The sequence below is a fragment of the Helianthus annuus genome, chromosome 14 (genome assembly GCF_002127325.2).
Source record: "Helianthus annuus cultivar XRQ/B chromosome 14, HanXRQr2.0-SUNRISE, whole genome shotgun sequence".
Classification (NCBI taxonomy): Eukaryota; Viridiplantae; Streptophyta; class Magnoliopsida; order Asterales; family Asteraceae; genus Helianthus; species Helianthus annuus.
Genome location: NC_035446.2, coordinates 89,086,277 through 89,110,669, shown reverse-complemented (window position 1 = coordinate 89,110,669; position 24,393 = coordinate 89,086,277). Strand labels below are relative to the sequence as shown.

At 36.4% G+C, this 24,393-nt stretch overlaps 2 non-coding genes and 2 pseudogenes across 2 annotated transcripts; all 4 read right to left on the bottom strand.

The window, feature by feature from the left end:
* Positions 1-873: 873 nt before the first annotated feature.
* LOC118487077 lies at positions 874-997 on the bottom strand. The gene has a single exon (XR_004880243.1). It is a non-coding gene; the product is annotated as a small nucleolar RNA snoR80 (small nucleolar RNA).
* Positions 998-2,398: 1,401 nt separating this feature from the next.
* Positions 2,399-7,165, bottom strand: LOC110908603 (annotated as a pseudogene).
* A 5,431-nt stretch (positions 7,166-12,596) lies between these two features.
* Positions 12,597-12,703, bottom strand: LOC118486901. The gene has a single exon (XR_004880067.1). It is a non-coding gene; the product is annotated as a small nucleolar RNA R71 (small nucleolar RNA).
* A 10,197-nt stretch (positions 12,704-22,900) lies between these two features.
* Positions 22,901-23,600, bottom strand: LOC110906886 (annotated as a pseudogene).
* Between the last annotated feature and the right edge of the window lie 793 nt (positions 23,601-24,393).

Here is a 24,393-nt window from a genome sequence, read left to right as displayed (position 1 = left end):
AATAAATCCCATCAGACACCACTAACGGTGATGTGATACAAACCAAAGGATTTATAAGAGCCATAAACGAAAATCAGAGGAGAGATTGCCATGTTTAACGAGTTTTAGAGAAAGAAACCTCAGATCTAGGTTAGAGAAGGGGTGACGGCCATAGGAAGAGGTAGAGATAGTTTCTCTCACACCTTAAGGGTGTGTAGAAAAAAAATGGACAAATGATTTTCCTTTCAAATGAGGAGAGAGACACAAAATAAAAGAAAATAAAAATGATCTGACATTTTAAAAGCCGGTGGCATTAAATGTTGAGAGAGGGGGGATTTGACATTTGGGGTAAATGACCAAACTACCCTTTTGGTTGGCAGAATATGATTGGTGGAGAGTGGTTCTCATGGTTCTTACAACTGGGGGTGGTTTCATTTTAGCGGCTCCCTATATATATATATATATATATATATATATATATATATATATATATATATATATATATATATATATATATATATACTAGCCGTTTACCCGCGCGATGCGGCGGGAAACATATCACTTAGGTTGGTGAGTTTAGGGCTATGTGCGGGCCGACGGCGACAATTTTAGTTTACTAATTCTCTCGTGATATATGTATGTTAGATTTCTTATGCGTATCATTAGTGTGGTCTATCTATGGGTATTATATAGTAATACTATGTATAATGTGAATATAGTGCTTGCGTGAATGTTACTTAATTGATCTATCTCTATAAATGCAAAATTTTAAAGCTTTGTTAAATCAAAACTCCTTCAATGAAACATGGCAGTTTGAAAACTTAATCAAGATGAACATGATGTTTCAAGAATAGCAATTTATAAGTTAAAACAAATTTAGTGTTGAAACAAAAACATTGTATGAGGTGTTTCCATGATACAATAGCATTGGCAAGCCATTGATCATGATACCGACAAATATTGATTTGGCATCCGAGCCATACACAATGAGGAACCAAATTCATCCTCTAGACTTGACAAATGGACACGGGTCTTCAAAATTCTTGTAAAATCTCAATAATGGTAGGAAATTCACGTGATGCGGCGACGGAAATTTACAACACGGTGCTTGTTTTCTATTAGTTTATGAATTCTCATGATATATACACATCTTCGATGCTTTTGACATACAAAAAAAATATCCAAGGGTACTCAGTTTTGTCATTAAATACTAATATTTATTATTTCTATTACATAAATATGGTTATAACGGTTATAATATCTATTTTACAAAAACAAAGATACACTATTAAAGTATTGGGACCAAGTTTATGAATTACTCTCATTTATGGCAAATTTATAGTTTTAAAGTATTAACATAAAAAAACATAAACAAATAGTTACACAGGTTGTGTGATCATAGGCGGATGCACCTGACAATAGTACCGGTACCAAAAGTCGTCAAATATGGATACCGGTACTGAAAACGTCTGATACGGTACAGTACCGGTATTTGTGTGTAAAATTCGGTAAAATACCGATACCATACCAAACTGGTACCGAAAACGCCATAAAGTGGGTACCAAATAGATACCGAAAAAAATTCGGTACAAGAAATTCGATGCCAATACCGGTACAGTACGGTATCGAATCCCAAATGCTCATCCATAGACAATAGGGTGGGCAAAGGCTCGTTGTAGGCCCACATTATGTGAAGTTTATTAGTGTTTCTGGATCAGGTAGTTGTAATTCAATGTTTGGGAATTCAATTTTGTTCATTTATTTACTCAACTAACCAAATGAAAATGATTATCGAATCTGTTGAATCAACTTCTTTGCTTACCTTAGTCTATTTATTAGGAGTTATAAATAAATGATAAAATAAAGTGTGACTTTTGCATCACATCATGTTATTTTGGGGATAATTTGTTGTAGGTTTTCTCCACGGGGCTTCACAAAGCTTTAAGATTTTGTTATCTGCAGACTACCAACTATTATATTCTTATTTATATTTAATGTGTTTTCACAAAATTACAACCGAAATGTAGGTTTTGATTCCATTAAACAAAAGACTTGAAGTCTCTTTTAACCCTTATTAGACAAAGCTTTCTAGGTTGTTAAAAAAAAGATAAAGCTTTCTAGGACAATGAAGTCTGATAAAATAATATAGTAGTTAAAAGGAAAATGGTTCCACATGTTTATCCTCCCTATGGTGATCACATCAGTTGAGTTTTAAATGGAATTAGCAGTCACCCTGGGTGTTCTCAAAAATCAAAATAGATGTAGACGAATCAACGTTATTGCCTGAACATCAAACACACTCAAATTGATAAATACAACTCTCATATTCTTAATCGTAACACTACCCAACAAACATGCACATAATATTTGGGTGCATGGTATATGATATTGTAGTATAGCATATATTAGAAAACAATAATAATAGATATATATATATATATATATATATATATATTTAAGGTTTAAATCTAAAACAAACACAAGCTAGCGATGAAATACATGTTTGTTTGGGCGGACTTTCGGCCTGACAAATCCAATGAACCATACTCAGTGTGATTTTTTAATATAAGCCAATAAACCATTCCGCCACATAACTTAATTTTACATGACACAAACAAATTCAAAAACATAACCTATTTGACCAAGAAGTCTGATTTCACAAAAAGTCTTCTTTTTGCAGTCAAACACCGAAAGGAGTACCTATATATCAACAAAAACAAAAAGTAAAAATGTAGAGCTCATGAAAGGTGTACCTAAACAGAGAAAAGTGATTCAAAAACATACCCAATATATCTGAGATGTTTGCAGTCTCTTTTTTTAAAGTTTGCTTTCACAAAACAATCTTCTTTTTGCAGTTCCATACCAAAAGGTGGGGTCAAGTTATTCTACAAAGGCTTCTAATTGTAAGAAGTGTAAGAAGGATTTATAGAGTGACAAGTGTCCAATAACCTAAAACTAAACCCACTACATCACCACCAAAAACCTAAACACACACCCACCCCCACCACCACCCAAAAACCTAACCCCCCCCCCACCCAAAAACCTAAACCCCTCCCCCCCTGCGGCAAAAAAAAACACCCCACCCCCCAAAAACCTAACCCCCCTACCCCCCAAAAACCTAAAAAAACCTAACCCCCCCCCCCCCCCCAAAAAAAAAACCTAAAAAAAAATCTAAAAAAAACTAAACACCCACCCTCACCCCCACCCCTTCGGCAAAAAAAAAAAAAAATTGGGTGATGGGGGGGGTGGGGGTTTAGGTTTTTGGTGGTGGTGGATGTTTAAGGTTTTTTTTTTTTTTTTTTTTTTTTTTTTTTTGTAGTGGGGTTTTTTTGTGTAGTGGGTTTTTTTAGGTTATTGGACACTTGTCACTCTATAAATCCTTCTTACACTTCTTACAATTAGGATCCTTTGTATTTGATCCTAATCCCCAAAAGGTGTACCTATTTATCACAAAAAATAAATAAGAAAGTATAAACCTCAAAATACATGAAAGGTGTACCTTTTTTTTAAAAGACCGATGCATAAACAAAGATTTAGGAAAGTCAACACTCAAAGGTGACATTCAATATCAACTAAAAAAAGGTATAAAATTATTAGGAAATATGTACCTTTGATGCAGAAGCGATGCGAGACACAAAAATATCATTTATTATGTCGGCTAGACAAGGTTTCATGCAAGGCTCATCCTCAAAAACATCAAGACCTACTCGGAACATTGGGTTATGTTTCAATTGCTCCACAACCCATTATCACTGGTCCTTTGCTGCAATTTATAATGATCACCTCCTACAGGTTTAAATTACACAAATTAAGCCATATTTATAAAAAAGAGAGAGAGAGAGAAAAATTGGCCTTGCAGACATGGGTATGATTACTTAAAACTTGTTTGGTATAAGCCATGAACATTTTAAATTATTCAAATGGTTCTAATTAAGTGGGTTGATATTTATGTAGTTCAACTTAATCGAGCTCTTTGACATATTCAAAAAAAGATTTAGATAGTTTACTTACAGTTGGAAAGCGGACGGTACTTGACATGTAAATCTGATTTTTGGTCAATATGCTCAAACATATGATGTTAAGGTAAGATTAGTTTAAGATCTCAGAGGTGGATACGGATGCGTGCACAGGAGAATAGAATGATCGTCCAACCCCTCACCCAGTGGTTGTCTACGACCCAGATCAGGAGAATAGAATGATCGTCCCACAGGAGAGTACCTACAAAAAATACAACCAATACTTAATCAGTAAGTCACTACAACTACTTATTCTTTGCATACGTCTTAGGTTTGAAAAACAAGTACCATTGTTTCGAGTTTGTGTTGTTCGTATGCAGCATAAACATCTTCTATGTATTCCCCAAAACCGAGAACCTGAAAAAAAAAAAACTTTTAAGTTTATAAATATAAATAAGGTTCGAAGGGTCAACACCAGGTTGACCGACCCATTTAGACTAAACCCAAACCCGTAGTTTCATAATTGTGTCATGTTTTTTCCATGTAAAAAACTCACACCCCTAGGCCCTAACTGGTAAAAAAACCGGCTTTAGGATCAAAACCAGGAAAAATCGAAAGCGGTTTTTAAAAACCGGTTCGGGCTCAACCTGACCCGGCAGTTATAGACCGTTTCTCTTCGCGACATTTGTAACCGGTTTAAAAACCGAACCGATTATAACCGGTTTAAATTGATTAAAAAACGGTATCAAAACCGAACCGAACCAGTTAGTACCAGGTCGGATTCTCCTCGTATCAAACCGGGTTTTGAAAACCGTTTTTTTTTTGTGCCAAAAACAACCGAAACCGGTTAAAAAACTGGACCTTTAAAAAAACAATTTGTAGACCTCTACTAACCCACAAGTATAAATAAAAGAAGCAGCTTTTCTCACCATCTCGTATGGGATTCCGAGTCAAGTATTTCACGCAAGGACTAAGACTAACGAAACAGATGACAAGGGTCATGAACTTAATATAGAACAAACCTGCAATGCCTTGAGTACATGCTCTGGTGCAATTGTTTTACGATCTTCTTTGCTACACACTTCATTTGACTCTTACGAAACCAGATTGATGAACTTTGTAATACGAAGCACAGTGGAATTTGTAAACGACAGAATAAGGATGAGGATGACCAGTGGATCACAAGATTGTTTATTTTAGCAAATAGCTACTAAAAGCACAAAAAGATATTTTTACCAACACAACAGTCGATCAATAGATCTTGAGTATCTCTTGCAACGCGTACGTCGGGAGGTAACATTTCCTTAATTATCTTAGTCATAGTAGCTGTAAAATTATAAACTTTGCATTAGCATTTATATGTTTCATCAAATCAAACAACAAAAAAGCAAAGAATCTAACAGACCTTTTGGGAGAGAAGCATCCTCTTTGGTCTTGCCAATAATATCCATAGGATCCATTTTTCACTCTACATAATCAACATATTAAACTCGTTATCACCAGATATAAAACCGAATTCAGATAAAAACAAAAGAAACCCTACGCATCTCTCACACATCAAATTTACAGATCTACAGGATACATCAATTAAATTCATTTTTTGTCAATAGAAACCCACATACATCAGATCTAAACAAAATTCACAAAAAACAGATCTATCAAACAATGTCTGTAGGATTTATTTCTCACTATAGAAAGTATATAAAGCATGACATGCTTCATTTCTTTTGTTATGAATCAGTTTCCCAGTTGATGAAAGAGGTACAATGAAGTCTGTGGTTGAATGATGAACGTATCATCAGTTCCCAGCTAGGTAACAACTTAATGAACATACCTTGGTCATAACATCATCATTTGGATTCCAGCAATTGAAATCTCCAATAAGCGAAGCAGACTATAATTTTTATTTAACAAAAAGGATATCAGCTGATGTAACAACTTAGAAAAAGAAATATCAGCTGATGTACATACCCGCTTAATTGCTCAAGCATTTTTCTATCATATTGCCCAATCACATCAACAACTCTCTTCAAAACCTCATAGCCCTGTTTTACCCGAAATGTCAGTCGTATTATCATCAAAACACATGATAAAACAGAACATTTTCATGGTGAAACTATAGCAAAAAAGTCATTCGTATTATCATCAAAACACATCTGCACAATTTACATACAAAAAACTAAGAGCAAAAATGTTGACTATTTGTAAGTCAAACCTAGTATCTGAGCAATTTAACAGGAATATGAATCTTGAAATAGTTATTTTAATAAAAAAAATTAATGTTGATTTTTTTTCACAAAATGATAAATTCCCAATATCATAACACCTACAAACTAACAGATTTAAATAAAACAAAACGATCTCAACAAGAACTAACAATTAAAATTTATGAAAAATTAGGGTCAGACTAAGAGCCAACCTGTTCAGGCTTGAGGAACACGACATCTCCTAACACAATAACAAATCCAGAAAAGAATGAAGACCCAACGGTCTTCATCTTCAACTGTATTCACATTTCCAGAAAACAAAAACCGTAATCAATACAAAAATATATACTCTCTCCGTAGATCCATTCACAAAACATTAAAAAAACACAAAACTAGCACAGATCTGAAAGTATTATAACAGATCTGACAAAGATGTTTATAAAAAACTTAAAAGATATAAAATTTAACAAACAAAACTATAGATAGGGTAAAAAACGGTACCACTAAGGCTGAATTTGAAGGTTCTTGAACCAAGCCGCAGTGTTCTCTCTTTCACCTGTTCATCGGTCTTCATCTTCAACTATATTCACATTTCCAGAAAACAAAAACCCTAATCAATACAAAAATATATACTCTCTCCGTTGATCCATTCACAGAACATTAAAAAAAAATCACAAAACCAACACAGATCTAAAAGTATTATAACAGATCTGACAAAGATTTAAAAAAAACTTACAAGATAGGGTAAAAAACGGTACCAATCTGGCCCCCAACCAAGCCTTGTGTCATCGTCTTCCACCCACAACCACAGATCTGGCGTCTTATAGAGAGATCCGCCTCTGATATGATCGTCAAGACAAACCCTAGATTACTTCTGATCGCCAGAGAGAGAGGAGAGGCGCAGATGGAGAGAAACCCTAGATTACTTCTGTCCGTGTGGTTTTGTTTGAGTGAAGTAAGGGTATTATCGCCAGAGAGAGAAGGATGGGGGCGGATGTGAATGAAATGAATATTAGGGTTTAGATTGAGTGAAAGAAAGTATATATTGGATCCATTTGGGTGAAATGGGTCAAAGAGATCCATTTGAGCTGCTCCGCGTGTTAAGGATTTTTCAACACCTTCATGCTTTAAAGGTTGTACAATGAGCTTTAAATGGTTGTAAAGTGGCAAATGACCATTTCTGTCCTTCCTATATGCTTTATAAAGTAGTATATATATATATATATATATATATATATATATTAGAAACGGGATCAGGAGAAAACGCTTAAAAGTGTGAGAACGGTGAGAACGCTTCCTGGCCTAACACGTGTCACGTGGCCTAGAAAAGGGCGGAGGGGCTTTTTTGTCCTTTCATATTTCTTTTTTATTAACGCGTGTCCTTTCATCTTTCCATTTTCTGGCGTTTATTAAATACGCGGCGTTTTTATTGTTTTTAGATCAGAATTATAGTAAATATTTTGGTATTTTAAGTATTGTTTTGGCGTTTTTATTGATTTTTAGATCAGGATGCAGATTTTCTTAATTTTATTATATTAAGTGTTTTGCCATTTATGATACAGGTCTATAATGTGACAGGCAATTATGCGTTTTGAAAAGATAAATAAATTTCAATTTTCCATGTAGTGACATTAATATAACTATAATGTTTTTGTCAATAAATGATATCGTCTCTTTATTTTACTGTTTCTTTCAATTTTCATCTGTCAATTAGTGTTGATTTTTCCAGTAATACTTTGTTTGCGTTTTTGGCGTTTACATAGCAACCTCGTACTTTGCTAGCATTCGTTCTCACAGTTTTCAAACTATCAGGCGTTTTGGTGTTTGTAGTTTTTGGCATTTTATACTCAATTTTTTTAAATTAGCAAAGAATTAGATGATAAACAACAAAGAATTACATAACAAACAATAAAAAATGAAAAAAAAATAAAAATTATAATCTAATTTCTCATTCAAATCTTCACTGTCATCAACCTCTTATACTTTAACATTTTTGGCGTTTTGAACTTGTTTTTGAATGCCTTATGTAGATCCTTATTTTCCTACATAACGGACGTCTTTAGAAGATGCTTATTTTTTGTGGCATCCTTTATGGTAGGTGGATATATACTTGTTTGATAACATGTTGAAGACCAACGCCTGCTCTAATGTACTGATCCCTTCATGCCATCCATATATCCATCAAGAACAAAGTGACATGATGTCATATCAGTGTCATCAGTCTCTTTGTCTTGAATATTTGTCCATCTCATTCAGCAAAAGATTATAGAGATACCAAACTCAAAGAAGAATCCATTCAATGAATCTTCATCCAGATCAATACTCAATATAGCAGAATCGAGGTTCTGCATCCGTGGCTTTTTTAAGTATTTTTTTGGCGTTTTTAAACTGAATGGTTTCTAAGGAATATGGCGTTTGTTTCTGGTTTTGTGATAAGTTGTTTGTGCAAAGAAGTCTCTCTTTATAGGATGTTTTTGGCGCGTAGTTTAGGCGGTATTTTATTTATAATAAATGATATTAATAAAGTAGCCGTCTTTTCAGTTTTACTGTGTATTTTTACTGTTTTTTTGTTCAACTTTTCAGGTTTGGAGTTTTTGAATGGGTTTAAGTAGTTTTTGGCGTTTTTTTTCATTTTTAGCTTTTTTTTAATTAATACTATTGCAAATTACTTTCATTATAGTTTGGGAGTTTTTGGCGTTTTTACTCCATTTATGGCGTTTTTCATATGCATTATGACTGTTTGGCGTTAATTAAGATAATGTATTCTTTTTATTCTAAGTTGAAAAATACATTGCAAACAACAGAAAAAGAAAATTAAAAAAATAAAAATAAAAACGATTCATCTTCCAAATCTTCACTGTCATCAGTCTCTTTCTTCTTTGAATCATGTTCGCTTGTGGTTTGACTTAGCCATGCTTGTGTTTTTGTGGCCGTTTGGAAAGGCAAAATGACATGAGTTTTTTTGTTTTTTTTTTTAATATGTATCTTCAAACAACTCAGTAGTGTCATTCGTCTTTTTCATGCCATTAAAATATTCATCAAGAACAAAACCCAGAAAATGACATAAGTCTGACCCCAACATCTTTTTGTTTATGATTTGTCCATCTCATGCAGCAAAATGTTATTTTAGTCACAGCACCTCATGGAAGAATGCATTATCCGACACTTTGGCGTAGAACAATATTTTGAATATACAAAAAGCGATATTTGGCATTTTTGGCGTTTTACGGAGGAAATAGTGTATCTGAAAGAACCGTCGATCTTTTGGAATCTTTTGATATTTGAGTGTTTTGGCGTTTTCTAAGATGAATGGTATATAGTAGAAAATATGGCATTTTTGAGTAGTTGTGTTTGATGTTTTGGGGATTTTGGCATTTGTAAGTTGAATGGTATATAGTAGAAAATATGGCGTTTCAAGTTCTGGGGGATGTGTTTTTTATGTCTTGAATGTTTTTTGTTTATAGCGATGTGATTTTGTCCGTATTGGCATTTTATTCATCATAATGGCGTTTTGGTATAGAGGTGTAAAGACGCTTTTACCATGAATGAGGCGTGTCCACGTAATAAAATTGGTGTTATTTACGAAAACGCCACCACGCCAATCTAGTCCATAGATTGTTTTAATCTGACGATCCACAAGCGTTCTCACCGTTCTCACACTTTCTACCGTTTTCTCCAAATCCCGACCCTATATATATATATATATATATATATATATATATATATATATATATATATATATATATATATAGGGCGGGAGTTGGCTACAAAGTCCATTTTTCCTACAAAGTGTAAAAAGTCATAAAACACCATCATGTCAACCATAAAATACACTCAAAACCCACAAATAACAAAGTGAAGATTACTAAAACGCTATATTTGTGGGTTTTGTGTTGTGTTTTGGATAATAAGGCTTTGATTATCGAATGACTAACATTAGTGTGTTTTATATTGATTATCATGTTGTTGATGTGTGTAAATTGCAACATATAAATTACATCAAATGTGACATAAAACTAACCCTTTTTTAGTACTAATGTTGGAAAAAGTTTGCTTTTGTCTTCCTTTTGTATTTTCAGGGTTAAATGAGCTTAAATGAACAAAAGAAGCAAAAATGCAGCTAAATCTAATAATAATACAAGAAAAGGAATAAACGTGGCATGCCCGACCCCTCGACAGCATCTTCCCAAGCAAAAACAAGAGAACAGAAGGCTGAACACGCCCCGTGTTCATTGAGCACGGGGGCGTGCCCAAGTGTCTGCAGAAAAGACAAAGTTGTAGAAGCTTCTATTTCCCAACACGGGGGCGTGCCCAGCGGACACGGGGCCGTGGTCAACTCTAAGATTCGCAGAATCCAAGCAAATCTTGATAGTACAGATACGCTTCTGCACACGGGGCTGTGCGCAGCAGACACGGGGGCGTGGTCAACTAATGCAGACAAATTGAATTTAATGAAGAAAGAGAAGATGGATGGACATGGGGCCGTGTCCGGGCTTCTGTGCAGTAGTCTCGGGATCCAAGATTGATAGTAAGAGATCTTGACAATCAAAGGCCATGTTTGCCTAAGTCTCTTACATCACTTGGTGAAGACAAGCATTTAGTGTAATACTTTTTATTTTTAATCTTTTCGCACTTTTTCTTTGGTTATGTATTAATGACTTTAATAACTAGTTTCTTTGTTGAAGGTGAAACTTCCTTATCATTTGTCCGTGGTGTCTTGGCGTTATTTTACTGTCTATATAAAATAAAAGATTTACACCATTCATATCTCCACGGTCTATATGGAGATATGTTGGCTACCTGGTCGGGGGTTAAGGGAATGGTTTGGTAAGCGTCTTGCCTTGTTCAGTGTATAGATCCTGCAAGGACCTGGGTCAAGCTTAGTAGGACCTCCTTCAATACCCACTGGTATTGGATGGCGGGGGTCCGAATTTCTTGATCCCCTCATATGTAAACTACTATTAAAACATTAACCCGGCTACTTAGGATTGTATCGCTGCTGACTCAAACTACTTAGCCGAGGGTAACGTCACCTTCAAAAGAGGGGCCTACCACATTAATAACTTAATTAATTATCTTTCAATAATCCAACCCTTTAGGATTGTATCCTTGCTGACTCAAACTACTGGGTTGAGGGTAACGTCAACTTCAAAAGAGGGGCCTACTACTATAACTAAGATAATCTCTTAAAAAGTGCAAAAGTGCTGAAATAATCAAAAGTTACACTAAAGGCGAGTCGGATCCAAGTGATTCATCTTGTCTATCTGTTTTTCTTTTTATTTTTATTTTCAGCATTTTTAGTTTCAAGTTTAAAACCTTTTTCTAAATTTTTGATTTGATTAGACGTTGAGGATAAACCGGTACTAAAAGCTCTTGTTTCCTTGGACGACCTCGGTATCTTACCAACGCTATACTACGCTCACGATGGGTGCACTTGCCCATATGTGTGTTTAGTGTTAGTAAAATATCGTGTTTTATAAATTTAAAACTTGACTAAAGTGTAAAAAGGGTTAAAAATATACATAAAATTATATAATGCTACACACGCATCAAGTTTTTGGCGCCGCTGCCGGGGACACAAGGATTTTAAGAAAGTTAGGAATCAACGGCCTAATCGTTTTTCTTATTTTTCTGTTTTTTCTTAGATTTTTCGTAAATTTTCAGTTTCTGCAGAGCTCAGCACGGGCCGTGCCTGGTCGAACACGGGCCGTGCCCAGCATTGTTACTGGCAGTTTTTATTTTCCGAGTTACAGAGAGTTGAGCACGGGGCCGTGTCGGTGCAACACGGGGCCATGTCAAGCTCCCCAGTAACAGGGATCCGGAAAACAATTACTGCATCTCTGACCACGGGCCGTGTTCATCTGAGCACGGGGCCGTGGTGAAACTTCTGACCAACGTTCTTTTTTGTTTTTATTGCAGGACTTGGAACCCAGGCGCCACACCTGAACTTTCTACGCAGTGTGTGAGCTCCAGTTCTAGTAGAGACATAAACGAACCTCTTGACGAACCCGAACGCTTTCTAAGAAAAAGACTTAAAGCTAAAAACCAAGAGAAAGTTTTGGGGGACCCACTTCCAATGGCGGATCAACGTAACCTCATGGATTACCTACTTCCCACCGTCGGTAATCTCGGCGCCACTATCAATGCACCGAATGTCGAGGCCAACAACTTCGAACTTCGGCCGCATTTGATACAAATGCTCCAAAACTCCGCAACCTTCCATGGGCTTGCGGACGAAGATCCCTATTTACATATTACTAACTTCCTGGAAATATGTGATACTATTCGGATCAATAGAGCATCAAACGACGCCATCCGCCTTCGAATGTTTCCATTTTCACTAAAAGACCGAGCTAAGGCTTGGCTCAATACCCTCCCAGTTGGCTCGGTAAACACCTGGGATGAACTAGCCCAAAAGTTTTTATATAAGTATTTCCCTCCTGCTAAAACAGCTAAATTAATGACTGAAATTAACACATATTCACAAGAGGACGGGGAATCCTTATATGAAACTTGGGAAAGGTTCAAGGAGCTACTAAGAAAGTGTCCTCATCATGGTCTTGCGGTATGGCAACAAGTATCCACTTTCTATAATGGGTTGTTGCCACACAAGACAAACACTTGACTCTAGCTCCGGGGGACTTTTAGGTAATCGTCGCCCAAACAAAAATTATAATCAAATTGAGGAAATTGCTCAAACCAATTTTCAGTGACACACTCCCCGAGGCAAAAAATCTATTGCCCCGGGCGCCCATAAGGTTGATGAAAGCACCTCCTTGCAAGCCCAAATCGAGGCCCTTTCTTCAAAAATCAAAAAGTTAGAAATGGCAAAAACGGCCTCGGCCATGGCTTGTGAAGGATGTGGTGGGCCACATGAAAATTGGAGTTGTATGAAAGAAATAGATAATCAAACAGAAACGGTAAACTACATTGATAATAGACCTAGGCCGTCGGGTCCTCCAACGGGTACCTGCAACCAAGGATGGCGTAACCACCCTAACCTTGGTTGGAGAGAACCCGACAATAGTAGTAACCAACAAAATCTAAACCAAAGAACAAACTTTCAACAACCAAGAAACGAGTCACAAAATTTCTCTCAACAACAACAAGGGGGACGAGAGAGGCTTGAAGATACCGTATCTTGCCTCATCTCCGACACCGAAAAGAAAAACTCGGATTGATTCCAACAACTGGAATCGAACTTTAGAAATCAACATGCTAGTATTCAAAACATTGAAAAACAAATAAATCAACTAGCTCAAAATTTCTCCGAGAGACCACAAGGCGCGTTACCAAGCAATACCGTAACCAACCCAAAGGCGCAAGTGCATCTCATCACATTGAGAAACTGTACCGTGGGTCCCGAGGAGGCTCCGTTACCTCCAACCGAAAAGAGCCGATCTAGCCAAACCACAACTCCAACAACACCCCAACAAGAGACGGCTCCTCCACCAAATCAAGAGCCCACCAAGAATCCTCCAGTACCGTACCCCGGTCGGTTAATTCGCCAAAAGACCGATGAGCAATTCACAAAGTTCGTAAATTTACTAAAACAACTGCATTTTAATATTCCATTTGTTGAAGTCCTAACCCAAATGCCTAAATATTCAAAATTTATGAGGGACTTCCTCACTCACGAAAGGAAAATTGAATCATTGCAATTAGTTAATTTAAGCGAAGAATGCTCCGCCTTGCTACTCAACAAACTCTCGCAAAAGAAGATCGATCCCGGAAGCTTCACCATCCCTTGTTCAATTGGGGAATCACCCATTCGTAACGCACTAGCCGACCTCGGGGCTAGTATTAACCTCATGCCCGCATCAATGTTCGACCGACTCAGCCTAGGGAAAACAAGCCCTACAAAAATGAGCATACAACTCGCCGATAGGTCCGTCAAATATCCATAAGGTGTCGCTGAAAATCTATTGGTTAAAGTCGCCGAATTTGTCTTCCCAGCCGACTTTGTCATACTAGATATGGAGGAAGATACCGAAGTACCACTCATCTAAGGAAGGCCATTCCTAGCTACATCCCATGTAGTTGTAGTCATGAATGGTGGAACACTAACATTGAGGGTTGGGGACAACAAAATGAAGTTCGGAGTTGGTCAGAGAGTAGAAGACGATGACCCGGTCAATTACATGAAAGTCATAGACTCAAGTTTGGATGATGCTCTCCGACGGTGCAACATGGGATGCAAAACATCCCACCTAGGTAACATATGACTGGCTTTGGGTCTAGCCAAGGACCCTTATAAACATGGCGCACCACAGATGCATTCCGCGGAACTATCCTTAGTTTAGTTTAGATTAATTTTTATGCTTTCTAGTTTAGTTTTAATTTTCAGGAATAAAACACACTCGGGATGGTGAAAGATACTAAGGGAAACTTGAACCAACACCTTTTGCACAAAAACAGAGCCTCCCGACAATTTTTCTTCATTACAGCAAGTTCAGCACGGGTCGTGCCCAGTCAACACGGTCCCGTGCTGAAAGATCTGCAGAAAAACGCCCAGTTGAGGTAACTGGACACGGGGCTTGTTCGCTGAACACGCCCCCATGCCCAACCTTCTATTACTTTCTGAAAATTTTTGTTACTGGCAACCTGAAAAGGGGGCCGTGCCCGGACACCACAGGCCCGTGTCCAAATGCTCAGTAACATAAAAATTTGTTTTTAACACACCTTTTACACATTCAATCAACCTAAAAACTTATGTTTGGGACACATTGAGGACAATGTGTAATTTAAGTGTGGGGGGATGCTAAAATCTTGAATTTTGCAAGTCCTAATTTCAAGCCTTACACAAAACTCTATTGGAACCGCTAAACACCCCAAATTTTTTCAAAAACTTTTCATTTATTTTTACTTGTCTTGGTTTAATTTGGGAATTACAAGTTCTAAAAAGGTTATATTTTTACAAATTTACAACCGATAGCGTCGTGATAAAAAAAGAACCAACATAAGAAAATTATGAAACGGCATGACAAATCTATTAAAATTTGATTATATATACTTGATCACCTAAAAACCCATTCCCACAAAAAGTGAGTTTTGAGCCTTTATTGAGCATACAAATACACATCTTTAAACTAAATGCTCATTTTTCGTTTCTTGTGTGAATAGCCGCTTGGTTTTTTACGACTCTAGAACTTGCCATGACGATACATTCCCGGTCTTTACCAACTTAAACCCAAGTAAGTAAATGATGGATGCATTAGGACTAACCCTTTTTCTTTCAACACCATTATTTTTCTTTTTTTTTTACCTACCCAAAATCCCCCTAGTTAACCCCTTTCAGCCTAAACCTTTTCATTTCTAACCCATAAAACCAACACCCTTTACTTACCAAAAACATTTTTCATTTTAAACCCTTTATTTTAGTAAAAAACTCGGTTTTTCATGTGACATTCCTTATAAAAAAATATGATGAAGTTAAGAAATAAACAAACAAGTTCATCAAAAAGAACTTTGTTTGAAGAATTACTTCATTAGAATAAAAAGTCGCAAAAAAAAAGTCTTACGAAAACCGACGCTTTTTACGCCTTTCGCCCTTTTCTACTAACCACTAACCCAAAACCACCTACCTTTAACCCAAGCCTAACCCTTTCCCCAAAAGTCCTCTTGATATTTACAAAGGTGTATAGTTAAAAAGGAGGAGGATTGATTGCTTGGCAAGCATATGGTAGAAGTAAGTTCCATGCTGCTCTCGAGTGTTTCACGAAAATACATCTTCGGCTGAGTGTTGAGTGATCTCCCGTGAGGTATGTGAACTTGTATATAAATGAAATTTTAAAGAGGCATGTTATGCCCAAATAAGTAATTTCTCTTACTTATCATTTTCTTAACTAATTTTAACCAGCTGGGGTAGCCCAGTTGGCCACCGACACCCACCTCTTACCAAAAGGTACCGGGTTCGAACCTTGGGGCGAACAAAGTACCCTCAAGGGTTGGCTCGGCAAGGGTATTTACTGCCAGGCTCAGGCTTGTCGGGTGACGGCCTGGGAGGGGTTATCCCCTCCGCGGTCAGGGGTACCGTGCATTGCCCTTCCTTTTTTTTTTTTCTAAATAAATCATGACGAATAGGATTGTAAATAACATAAAAATAAAACCTAATAAAAATCTTGGATTCCCGACACTCAAGACAAGCCCAAAACCTTCTCTTCTACCCATTCCATTTGGGAGTGTTAGCCACATTATAAAGAGTTTTGCTTGAGGACAAGCAAAGATTCAAGTGTGGGGGTATTTGATGTGTGTAAAATGCAACATATAAATTACATCAAATATGGAATAAAACTAACCTTTTTTTAGTACTAATGTTGGAAAAAGTGTGCTTTTGTCTTCCTTTTGTGTTTTCAGGGTTAAATGAGCTTAAATGAACAAAAGAAGAAAAAATTCAGCTAAATCTAACAATAATACAAGAAAAGGAATAAACGTGGCATGCCCGACCCCTTGACATCATCTTCCCAAGCAAAAACAAGAGAAAAGAAGGCTGAACATGCCCGTGTTCATTGAGCACGGGGGTGTGCCCAAGTGCCTCCAGAAAAGACAAAGTTGTAGAAGCTTCTATTTCCTAACACGGGGCGTGCCCAGCGGACACGGGACCGTGGTCAACGCTAAGATTCGAAGAATCCAAGCAAATCTTGATAGTACAGATACGCTTCTGCACACAGGGCCGTGCCCAGCAGACACGGGGGTGTGGTCAACTAATGCAGACAAACTGCATTTAATGAAGAAAGAGAAGATGGATGGACACGGGGCCGTGCCCAATGGACACGGGGCCGTGTCCGGGCTTCTGTGCAGGCTATAAATAGAGGTGCTTGGTTCACTTCAAAGATATCCCTTGGCAAACCACCTCTCTCGCACTTCACCCACCCACCACCACCACCACCATCACAACCCACATCCACCACCATCATCCATCATCCATCATAGAGTGTTTGTAGTAGTCTCGGGATCAAAGATTGATAGTAAGAGTTCTTGACAATCAAAGGCCATGTTTGCCTAAGTCTCTTACATCACTTGGTGAAGACAAGCATTTAGTGTAATACTTTTTATTTTTAATCTTTTCGCACTTTTTATTTGGTTATGTATTAATGACTTTAATAACTAGTTTCTTATGTTGAAGGTGAAACTTCCTTATCATTTGTCCGTGGTGTCTTGGCGTTATTTTACTGTCTATATAAAATAAAAGATTTATACCATTCATATCTCCACGGTCTATATGGAGATATGTTGGCTACCTGGTCGGGGGTTAAGGGAATGGTTTGGTAAGCGTCTTGCCTTGTTCAGTGTATAGATCATGCAAGGACCTGGGTCAAGCTTAGTAGGACCTCCTTCAATACCCACTGGTATTGGATGGCGGGGGTCCGAATTTCTTGATCCCCTCATATGTAAACTACTAATAAAACATTAACCCGGCTACTTAGGATTATATCCCTGCTGACTCAAACTACTTAGCCGAGGGTAACGTCACCTTCAAAAGAGGGGCCTACCAAATTACGCATTAATAACTTAATTAATTATCTTTCAATAATCCAACCCTTTAGGATTGTATCTTTGCTGACTTAAACTACTGGGTTGAGGTTAACGTCACCTTCAAAAGAGGGGCCTACTACTATAACTAATCTCTTAAAAAGTGCAAAACTGCGGAAATAATCAAAGGTTACCCTAAAGGCGAGTCGGATCCAAGTGATTCATCTTGTCTATCTGTTTTTTCTTTTTATTTTTATTTTCAGCATTTTTAGTTTCTAGTTTCATGTTTAAAACCTTTTTCTAAAATTTTGATTTGATTAGACGTTGAGGATCAACCGGTACTAAAAGCTCTTGTGTCCTTGTACGACCTCTGTATCTTACCAACCCTTTACTAAGCTCACGATAGGTGCACTTGCACATATGTGTGTTTAGTGTTAGTAAAATATCGCATTTTATAAATTTAAAACTTGACTAAAGTGTAAAAAGAGCTAAAAATATACATAAAATTATATAACGCTACACACGAATCATTGTGTTTTATATTCATAGTTATACGATGGTGTGTTTGAAGTTTTTATGGACTGTTAGGGTTTGGATATTGTGTTTTAGTGATTTTCACTCTGTTATTTGTGAGTTTAGAGTGTGTTTTACGGTTGAAATTGAGGTGATTTATGACTTTGTACACTTTGTAGGAAAAATGAACTTTGTAGCCGAACCTCACTCTATATATATATATACACATTAGTTTATACCCTGTGAATACTCACGGGGTTTGACCATTTAAATGTTAAACAACGAATTTAAAAATTATTTAAAATATATGATGTGTAGGGAAATAATTATATTTATAAATTAAAGAAATACTAACCATTGAAAGTTTAACATTACATTTTTTAATATTATTATGTTACAAAAGAAAACAATATGATTCATAAATCTATAAAAACTAATATGATTAGCCCAAGTCCACCATCTCCGATTTCAAGGAAATCTCGTCGCTCGAAAACCTACTACGGTAAACCCGGTTGGGACTGCATTTGAACTTGAGACCTATGGCCTCAACCCCAAATCTTCACTTCCCCTCCACATCACCAAATTCCGATTCCATATTACCATTCACCTGCATGAGAAAGAAGGTTACTTTCTTACATGAATGGATATAATAAAAAATAAATATCAACTAAAAGACATAATGTTTATTACCTGATACTTATTTTGGGACACCATATATACATGCAGTTGTGATAATTGATTCTCTGGGTATCAAATGCTCATAATGTATATGCAACCAGTGAAGCAATTTATTCTCATTTAAACAATGAATGTTGAACTCAAACTTGAGGTTAAAGAAAATTAATACTTACCCATCTGGTTGGATCCATGTAGATACTCAACAGTGACTTCATGGGTGGATATTTCTTCTATATTGCTACAATGAATCGAGGTTGTATATGAAACAGTTACTAATGCTCCTAATCTAAAACAAAACAAAACTCGGCAATGGTGGTAATTTGACCCACTTTTACACAATTGGGTCGATCTATAACGGGTCAAACGGTTAAGCTAAAAAAAAACAAATCAAATACATTAAGCAGATCAACCCAACCCATTTTGACCCACTTAATAACATCCTTTCCACATTCAGATAATAGGGGCTTAGTATCCTTTCGAAATCTACAGCAAATCGAATAATTGCATGCGCAGCTCCTTGTTCAGTTTCAGCAACAAAAACAGACAAATGTAATCTAAAGTCGCCTACTAGGGGTGTGCAAAAAACCGAATTAACCGAACCATAACCGAATTAACCGACAAAACCGAACAGAAAAAACTGAACCAAATAAAAAACCGGTGGGTCGCTTAATGGTTATCATTTTTCCCATACCCACCATAACCGAACCGAACCGATATGTAATAAATCTTTGTAGGATTTAGGACTTTTCACCATATTTTTAATATTTGATGTTTTTTACTGAAGTTTTTTCGTATTTATGGGTTTTTCATATCATTTTGTGGTTTTGGTTAAATGATAATTTGAATTTATGAAATGTATCATGTCACTTTATTTGAATATTCGATAATAACTAGTATTAATATTATAGATTATATGTATTTTTTAATACTATGTAATATACTAATATATACAAATATGTAATAACAATTTATTTCATGTTAAAAAAATTAAGCTATTTTTAGCTAAGCTAAATACACGGTTAACCACCCATAACCGACCCGCTATAACCATCAAAACCGAATAACCATAACCACCATAACCGATCGGTTATGGTTATGGTTATCCAATAACCGACATCGCGGTTATGGTTATGGTTATGGTTTTTGGTCAAAACCGACCCAAACCGACTCATGCACACCCTTATCGCCTACAATTAGAGAGATAAAGATTAAATACAAAATAAATTATTTAGAAATAAAGAGGTCATTACCTAAATGTTTTAAATAAAATAAAATTTATAACTAAAACTGGTGTCTCTTAATAACTTCGGTTGGAAAAAATGATAGGGTTTTGAAGCATGATGTGTTGCAAAAAAACACCATTTTCCCTTGTATTTTGTATATTATTTTATTATTTTTAGGGTCGATTTTATTAGATTTTTGCTTTTATTTGATTAATTGATGTTGGTACAGTTTTTGGGATGAAAAAGAATAATAACGAGCTAAAACGGTGTAATTATATACATATAAAAACAAGTAAAGTTTTGATTAAAACTTAAAAGAAAATTTTGAACTATTATTTTCAAGCTTCGTAAGAGTTGTGTTTACTTCACATGCTTGAGATTTATAATAAAGGCTAGGAGTTGGCAAAAAAGTTTAAATTTTCTAAAAAGTGTAGAAAGTCATAAAACATCAAAATGTCAACCGTAAAACACACCCAAACCTCACAAATAACAAAATAAAGATTACTAAAACATCATATATGTGGGTTGTGTTTATGTTTTGGATGATAAGGTTGTAATTATCGAGGGGGGGGGGGGATAGTGCACGGTCCTCCCAACCGCCGGAGTGATCTCACTCCGGGAGCCGCTACCCGACCAAGCTAGCTCCGCGGTGACTTCCCCATGCCGAGTTCTTACCCTGGGCGACATATGCCACTCCCAAGACTCGAACCCGGTACCTCTAGGAAGAGGTGGGTGTCGGTGGCCAACTAGGCTACCCTAGTTGGTTAGGTTGTAATTATCGAATGACAAGCATTATTATGTTTTATGTTGATTAGCATGTTGTGTTTTATATTCATAGTTTTATGATTGTGTGTTTGAAGTTTTTATGAACTATTATCGTTTGAATTGGTGTTTTAATAGTCTGAGTAAATTACAAGTTTTGTCCTTTATGTTTACACCAAATTGCAGGCGCTGTCCTTTAGCGTAAAAGTTGACAAGTTTTGTACTTAATGTTTCAAAATCTTGCACGTTATGTCCTTTAGGCCAAACTCAGTTAGATTTTTTGGTTAAATCTGGTCATGTGCATTGCACATGAGGGTATATTTGTCTATTCACCATTACATGGACTATTGTGTAAATGTTTAATGTCTAGGGACTATTATGTAATATAATGAAAATGATATATATAATTAAAAAAAAAACAGTGTTAATCTTCCCAATCGGAGCACAAAACACACTTCATCACTTTCTTCAGCCTCTAAACCCTTAACCACCACCATGAACTTCCGCTTCCAAAACCTTCTCGGAGCACCATACCGAGGCGGAAACGCCGTCGTTTCCAACAACACTCTCTTAATCTCCCCAATCGGTAACCGCATCTCCGTCACCGACCTCCTCAAATTCGAAACCCTAACCCTACCATTCCAATCTTCATCCAACATCTCTAGAATCGCCGCCTCACCGGACGGCGTCTTCCTCATCGCCGTCGACGACAACGGCCGCCAGTTCATCAACCTCCGCCTTAACGGAGAGTTTATTGCTGTTGGTGTTGGTAAGTTGGTCGAGATTTGGAGATCTCCAGGGTTGAGAACTTTTGCTACTTGTAATAATAAAGTTACTTGTGTTGATTGGAGTCCTGATTCGAGGTATTTGTTAGCCGGTTCGAAGGATTTGACTGTTATATTGTTTTGTTTTGTTTGAAGAAAGTTAAGGGTGAGGTTAATAGTAAGAGTAAGCCTTTTATGTTTTTAGGTCACAGAGATGGGATTTTCGAGTGGGGTGTTTGGGTTGTATCAGATGCCAGATTTTGTTTGTATACAATTGTTGTCGGTATCAAGGGAGAAGATTACGACGGGTAGTTTTAATGAGCTTGGGAATTGGTTCTTGATTGTTCTTGTTATTAAAAGATTGTGATGACTCAGACGGTCGTTCCAACTTTCTGGCAAGGTTCCGACATCTCAGGCGAGCAGTGATGGTGGCGGGTGGAGTTCTTGAATTCCAGATATATACAGAGAAAGAGAGTTTATATATTTTTTATTTTTAAGTTTTGTACAAAATAGTTCCTGAATAAAAGTTCTTTACAAAATAGCCCCTGGAATGTGAAATGACAAGAATGCTCTCATGTGCAATGCACATGACCAGATTTAACCAAAAAATCTAACTGGTTTGGCCTAAAGGACATAACGTGCAAGATTTTGAAACATTAAGTACAAAACTTGTCAACTTTTGTGCTAAAGGACAACACCTGCAATTTGGTGTAAACATAAAGGACAAAACTTGTAATTTACTCTAATAGTCTTCACTCTGTTATTTATGGGTTTTAGGTGTGTTTTGTAAATGAAATTATAGTGTTGTATGAGTTCTTACACTTTTTAAGAAATTTGACTTTATAGCCGAACTCTACCCTTGTAAATAATTTGGTTAAATTTGGGTGATAGGTATTTATTTGTAGGATGGTGTCTTGGATTAAGCAACAACTATTAGACAAAAATTATAAGAGATATTAATGCAATTACTCAATTTTTTTTTATTATTTCGTTATTTTCACGATTATTATTTAACAAAATATGTTTTATATACTAGTGGGAATGTCCGCGCGTTGCGGCGGGTTTCCCGACTGATATCAGATTCATTTATGACGTCTATCACGAACCACAACCCATTCCAGGTTTCTAACATTTTATTCCATTCAATAAAAAATAGATGAAGAACCTATAAGGTCACAAACATGTAAAGAAAATCTACAATTTCAATATAAAGAGTTAGATTTATTAAACCATAACAAATTTTCATCAAAACATTGAAAGTAGGTTTATTTACAACCTTATTAACATTAATGATATTAGGGAGCATAAATTTGTACATGTCCATATACTTCGATCCAATCCCGTTCTCAAATAATATACTTTAATGATATATGTCCATGGGGCTGAAGTTGCTTTGACCGCGCTTTCTCCACAAGCTCCTTCCATTTCTTGGATAGCAGATAAAGATCCAACTACAAGACCACACAAGAAAATTTTAGACTCCTAATGTACAACTTGTAAAAATATTAGTGATCAAGAAACAAAAATCACGCAAACCATCACACACCTTGTCAGCATCTTGAAGAACAGGGGTGATCAAATCGCCATTAATAGCCACAACCACAACAATATTGATGCTACTGTTGTAAGTAAAACTCTTTCCATCTTTGTAGCTTGCATTCACCACAGGGTGTTGAGCAAGGGCCATTGCAGCAGCTTTAGCTATCAAGCAGTCATGGTCACACCCTTAGACTTAATCTAAATATCCACAACCAACCGATAGTTCAATCAAACTACCAGATCATAAAACAAGTATACACATGATCAAACAACACCTAGAATTAAATAAGTTTAGAACTCGACCTTCGCATATAGAGCATCAAGAGCAGTCATAACAGGGTAACCAACGCGAAACATCGGCACAGACAAGCTCTTGATCATGTTTTACGACAATGTACCTTGGATAGTCGTAAACGAAACAATCGTCACCCCGGACACTTCAGCAAATGCAGGTACCAATTTAGCCACAGGAAGAGTAGCAGTCGCCGCCTCAGCATCAATTACCATAGAAATCACACTTTCCGAAGGCGCGATTCCTGCAGCAGCTTCCACGACAAATTATTAGTATTTTAAAAAGAAAATTAGCTAAAGAAAACTTACTTAAATATTTAATGATTAGTTTTGGTTACATAAAAATTGCAATTTTCAAAAGTTAAGGGGTTTGTAAAATAAAGTAATAGTGTAGGGGTTAAAACAACAATTTTCAAAAGTTGAGTTGTATGGTGGGTGGAAAAAGGAGGGACCGTTATTGTAAATGCCGCAGAATTTTGAGAGGGTTGTAAAATGGATTAAGAGTATAGGGGTTAAAATTATAATTTTCAAAAGTTAAGAGATAGTATGATGGGTGTAATAAAGCAATGGGCTATTGTGCATTTTGATGAAACCTTAAGGGAAGCTGATGGAAAGTCCACCGAATTTGTCCTTTATGGTATAGTATAATTTATAATTTTAGTTTGAATGTAGGTATCTTGAACTGAACCAATCAGATTCAATTCGAATAACCCAAATTTGCATTATATATAATTTTTCTTTATTTTTCATAGAGTTAATTGCTCGGATGCTGTGGTTCGCCACTTTTTCACCTTTAGTCCCCATTTTTTTAAAATAGCATGTGTGCTCCCTGTGGTTTTTTCACTTGTTACTCAGGTGGTCCCTAAAATGGATGAGAGTTAGTTTCAACAATTAAATCCATACAAAATGACTAAAATACCCCTGAAAATAAATATATACCTAAAAATATTAATATCTGGTATGGCCCACTAGAATACACCTTATCAACCAACCCACTACCCTCACCCCC